This window comes from Nannobrachium achirus (genome assembly GCF_963921795.1).
Source record: "Nannobrachium achirus genome assembly, chromosome: 1".
Classification (NCBI taxonomy): Eukaryota; Metazoa; Chordata; class Actinopteri; order Myctophiformes; family Myctophidae; genus Nannobrachium; species Nannobrachium achirus.
In genome coordinates, this window is record NC_137810.1 from 6,118,953 (window position 1) to 6,125,487 (window position 6,535).

The following is a 6,535-nucleotide window of genomic DNA, read 5'->3' on the forward strand; positions in this document are numbered from 1 at the left end:
AGGATAGTTCCAGTTCAGATACAAGGTTTATAGGATTTAAACCCAATAAAGCACCATGGCTTGTTTACATTGGGGTCCTTTGCAGTGGTGTACAGTAACTAAGTACATTTACTTAAGTACTATTATGCACCGTTGACACACACTGATTTGACTATAAAGTTTATGTGAATCTTATTTCTTTGTCATAACTTTGGCTTCACAATTCTTCCATTTGTCTTCCCCTCATGGCAGCTGGGACAGGAAGGTCTGTGGGAGTTGTTAAAACATCACTTTCAACTGAGCATTAATTTTTTTAAATACTTAATGTAACATGGCATTGTCAAGATTAAGAACAAACTATTATGAAGAAGAGAGGAAAGGGGCTAAAAAGACAATGATAAAGAACTTCATTTGAATATACTTATTGTTTTATATATACATTTATTTAAAACATTTGTTTATTGGGTTTTTTAACAAGCATTCATTGTATGAATCAGCAAAATGTTTATGTACATTTTCATACATGATGCTGCTCAAAGTGCTGTGCTGGTACAGAAAAAGAGAATTAAAAGCTGATTAAAAAACAGATCAACAACACAAGGTGATGAAAAATAGTGCAAACAGAGGAGCAATTTAATACATTGCAACAAGAACAAAGATACAATTGTTCAATACAATAGAATCACCCCATAAGATACCAACACATTCCCTGCCATTTAACAATACCTTCGTACTCTCATTTGCCTCTAGTCTCCATAGACTTCCATGTAATTCATTCATAGTGCACGGATCATGCACACCCATGCCTAGATAATGCACCACGTGTGTCCACATTGCTCACAGCTTTCAAACAAAAAAATCCGAATGGAAATCCGTTCAGGCATTCATGAGATAGCAGCCATTATGTTTTCCTAAAATGTAAACAAAGATGGCTGCCATGTTTGAAAGATGGGGTTGCTATGGGGGTTAAACATGCAATTTCGCGATTGCTATCATACCTACTACATTTTTTGGGGTCAAACATTTTTTTTGAAAAAAAAATCTCTTCTCGGGATTATTGGGCCTGGCAGGGAAAGACATTGAAATAATCTCGGGATTATCGGGCCTGGCACACAATACAAGACGGAACAAATGGGCTTTCAACTGCATGCTTTACTGCCCAAGTGCAGCATTCCTTTTTTTTTTTTTACCATTGAGCTAATAGAGCCTGCCTGCTTTCTCAGGGGATACATTTGTGTCAGATCCTGTGTCTATAGGTGAGACATGGCCTTTGACACGATCTAAATGTCTCAATAGAGCAGTGGTTCTCAACCTTTTCAGGCCCCCAAAATAATCATATTTGAACTGGGGATCCCCCTCCCACCCTGACGAGTACTAAGAGTTGAGGCATTACATTTTGTATAAGATGGTTCTATTGTGAAAATAGCAGATCTGCATGCTTGTAGATAGGCATAGACGGCCCCTCTCATGGCCCATATACTGCATGCCTCAATATTATGACATCACCCTTCACGTTCATCAGGTCGCACTTATTGATGGTGACGTCACCAAGAATGCTGGTGCCTTATTGGCTTTTATGGTGATGATGATGACGTCATCACCCGATTGATGTGTTTTCCCAAGGGTTTTCCCATAAGATGACGTCAGTGCAGACACACACAGAGACGGACTTACGGACGGACGGACGGACGGACGGACGGACGGACGGACAGACAGAGGTTTCCCTAATTGTGGGCTTGCTGAAAGGCGAGACCAGTATGTTATACCAAATCGTTATAGGCTCAAGTTTATTCTCCTCAACAAGTGCAACCTGATATAAATAACAATACAATATAACAAAACTTTATAGACCAAGGTTATTCTAAAAAAAAATGAAATTACCAACAGTACAAAGGCAGGGCCCTTAGCCAATGAGGAGCAGCCAAAGGGTAGATCTTTGTGCCCATACATGGTGTTCCATGCGAGCCCACACTGTTTCGTAGGAACAGTATTTCTAGTTTATAGTTAGATAGTTACTTGCGCCAGCAGAGTGCGCAAGTCCTGCGTTGGGTGTACGTTTCTGTGATGTGCGTCCCGTGCGTCTGTGTTCACGTCATCCAATGGGAAAACCTTTGAAAAAACACAGGGTGACGTCACCAATTTGGTAATCTCTCAAGAACAGACTTCTATCGAATGAATAAAACACAGAGGGCGCTGTTTTCCCTTTTCTTTGATTCAACGATGGCTAGCCAGCCAGATGGCCAACTTGGTGACGTCACCAACAACAAGTGCAACCTGATATAAATAACGAGGTGCAAGTTGGCACCTCGGCAGAGTGACAACTTGCCCTCCCACATACAGTGGGCCTACATACAGACAGCACCGAACAGCACTTGCATGCTCTGCTGACGCACAAGTAGGCCATATATATGTATATATATATATATATATGAGTGCATGCAAGTTGGCACCTCGACAGAGTGCAGTCTAGTTGATGAAGGCAGCAGCACAAATTTTCTTCTGGGGTTTGATTATAACCTTTAGATGTAAGTACTCTTGTGTATATTTGTAGCAGGGCAAAAGTCGACTTGTGGACTTTTTCGTTAATGCCCTAATTTGTAGAGAGTCAATGAGATAAGCTAATCCCAGTCCATTTAATGCTTTGAAAACACAAGTAGGAGGATGTTGAAGTCAGTCTCAGCTTGCTGCTGAGATAAAAATGAAAGCAGCGTTGCAATATCTCTGAGATGAAGGAAGGGTGTCAAATTCAGACACCAAGACTTGTAGGCCTACCCTCAGACTTAATGCTGTGAGAGTAACAAGGCTATTGAGAATCCTGCACCAAATAGGAGGATCTAGGTTGTGATAGTTACCTACTCCTCCCGCGAGGGAAATTCAGATATCGCAGACCAACCCAGCGGCTTTTTTTCAGCTTAACCCAGCTGAACCCAGTGCAGCCCACAAGGAGCGCGGGGGGGGTGGGGGGGGGGGGAGCAGTGATAGCTGGAGCAGTTGGTCGCTTATCTCCACAAATATAACCGACGAATCTCACTAAGTCTGACCTCACAAGCCCCATATTTGGACACGAACAACATATAACTCCATATATAGAGACATAGCTGCTGACATCAGTATGACATCACACTGCTGACATCAGTATGACATCACACCGTACACAAATGACCCTTATATAAGACCGGCATTACCTACCAACAGATTAGATGCAAGCAGGATCTCGACTCTGACACAACTCATCGGCTCATAAGCTGGTTCTCCCTCCATATATGGAGATAACCGACGAATCTCACTAAGTCTGACCTCACAAGCCCCATATTTGGACACGAACAACATATAACTCCATATATAGAGACATAGCTGCTGACATCAGTATGACATCACACTGCTGACATCAGTATGACATCACACCGTACACAAACAAAGGTGTGACGTGTGACGTGTGACCGACCGACAGACGGACGGACGGACGGCCGGTGGAGGTTTTGATACTAAACTGCGACCTAACGGTCGCAACTAACCACTCAGCCATCAGCGTGCGTGCGTGTTTCTTCCACAGTCCAATTGACCAAACAGATGCTGAATCAATACTTGTCAAAGAAGCTCTGGCCTTCCTTGGCCTGTTGGCAGTGTTCATAAGGATCTCTGGCCCCGGTCTTCTGCCTGCAAGGCGGAGTTCAAGTTAAACATTTAAAAAATCACACCCAATGTGAAGTGAGCGGTGGTCATGCTTGCATAACTTCTTCAGACAAGGATTTAAGTCTAGGATGTACAGGCTATGCTACACACACACATTTTGCTATGGCAAAACGCTGAGGGAAAAGGCTACAGACATACGACATATGACATCACTAGACAAACATGATGCTACGCACACACATTTTACTATGGCAAAACGCTGAGGAAAAAGGCTACGGACACACGCACAGCTACGGACACACACACACATTTTGCTATGGCAAAAAGCTGAGGAATAAGGCTACAGACATACGACATATGACATCACTAGACAAACATGATGCTACGCACACACATATTACTATGGCAAAACGCTGAAGAAAAAGGCTACGGACACACGCACAGCCACTTATAGGAGCGGTTTGCACCGCTCAAAAAATATAAAACACACTGTATATACTCTATGTGTGCAAATCATGCAAGGCACCAATAACCGACTCATCGGGAGCAATCAGGGGTTAGGTGTCCTGCAGTGCAAGGACACTTATAGACACTAGTTGTGGGAGAGCCTGGGATCGAACTGGAAACATGTCACCTACAACAATACCAGGTTGTGACGATCGGGTCCAATGTTTTAGTTCAGTGACCGTGGAGCTAAAGAGACCGTGGAGCTAAAGAATGGTTCAGAAGCCGTCTTCACAAAAATACAAAAATACAAGGTTACCAAGCCTCCGCTCTAGAGCTGTGGTTCCCAAACGTTTTAGCTCGTGACCCAAAAGAGAGATTAGACGTTTGCCCTGGGACCCAAACTAGTGAAAACAGCAGATCTACAAGCTCACATTTGCGACACGTTGTGAGCTTGTAGATCTGCTATTTTCACTACATTTGTGTTCTAATGTATGGCATTTCTTAGATGTTTCTTTGATTTCTTTATGAAATTACAGAAAAAAAACATTGTGTTTTTAATTCATCACAAAAATTCATGGAAATATTTTGAATAGGGCTAATAATAATGAAACAACTAAATGTAAGAAACAAAGAGTAAGAGACCCATAACAATGTGTCCGTGACCCACAAATGGGTCCCGACCCAGTGCTTGGGAAACAGAGCTCTAGAGCCCTTTACGAACTCTCCCAACTCTCCCTTTACGAACTCTCCCAAAGTTCTCATCTGTTTGATGAGAACATAGCGTCAGACATGACCTGAAATAGACAAAATAAACATTTCAAGAGACATACGTCCAGGGGCGTCACAAGGGGGAAAAAGTGGGACTGAGTTATAGGGCCCAAGGTGGAGGTGGCCTTAATTATTTAGAAAATCAAACCTCGGTTCGAAGTGAATCGGTGAATTTTTATTCTATGTGTACTAGAGCTTTGAAATCAGTGTTCCAGATCTATACATTCTGTGTTCTAGATCTATACTTTCTATGTGCTTTAGTTTTATACTTTTATGAATTCTGAATGAATGATTTTGTCTGGAGGGCCAAATTGTCATGTGAAGCTTGACCAAGCCTCAATTCTGCATGTACGGGACATGTACGGGACAGACATTCTCACTCCTTGAGAATCTATGGGAATGCAAAAAAAAACAGGTACAAGGGACATACATTCTCATTCCTTGAGAATCTATGGGAATCCTCAAAAAAACATGTACGGACAGACAAAGCCACTCCTTGGAAGTGGCTTTCACTGCTTCAAAAAATAGCAGGTATACAAGCTCATGTGCATACGTCTCAGCTATTCTCACATTAATAGTTAGTATTTCCCTGACATTTCAAGAGAAGCAAACGCCTTGTTTAATTCGACAAGGTGGGGACCTGGGAATAGACATGCAGTGTTCTTCAACAAGGTGGGGACCTGGGAATAGACATGCAGTGTTCTTCAACAAGGTGGGGACCTGGGAATAGACATGCAGTGTTCTTCAACAAGGTGGGGACCTGGGAATAGACATGCAGTGTTCTTCAACAAGGTGGGGACCTGCATGGGAATAGACATGCAGTGTTCTTCAACAAGGTGGGGACCTGGGAATAGACATGCAGTGTTCTTCAACAAGGTGGGGACCTGGGAATAGTCATGCAGTGTTCTTCAACAAGGTGGGGCCCTGGGAATAGATATGCAGTGTTCTTCAACAAGGTGGGGACCTGGGAATAGACATGCAGTGTTCTTCAACAAGGTGGGGACCTGGGAATAGACATGCAGTGTTCTTCCAGCGCTTGTGAGGGGGTAAAAAAATCGAACCTCTGTTCGAAGTGGAGCTGTGTGTGTGTGTGTGTGTGTGTGTGTGTGTGTGTGTGTGTGTGTGTGTGTGTGTGTGTGTGTGTGTGTAGCACCTCTCTGGTCACCCAGGATCATGTGTACCGATTTGTGTGACATTTGAAGAAAATATGTAGGAAAAGGTGCAAAAAGTGTGTTTTGGAGAAAATTCAAGATGGCGGAAAATCTATCCTGGCGCAAATGGGCGTGGCCTATATGGGGAGATGCGTCTTGACCCAAGGAATCCAGGGAAAAAAGAATTTTAATTTTCCGATCTACGGTTCAAGAGTTACGGGGCAAAACGCAAAGTGGGCCGTTATAGCGCCACTATGAGGCCGAGTGATGTAATTATTTTTGGATTCATTCTTAAAATCATTATGAATCTCCTCTCCGAGGTTTGAAACTGTAGCTCCTATGGTTTACGAGAGAAAAATACTTGAATGTGAGTTTTTGCAATTCCCATTATAAGTCAATGGGGAAAATTAATTCACTAATAAATTAATATCAATTAAACTATAGAACCTTTCTCTTAGCAAGTTACTAGCACACCATTCCCGAGTAAGCCGGTCGATTTGACATATGGCGCGAGTGTGTGGTGCAAAAACTGTGGGAGGAGTAGCGTGCCAAACTTT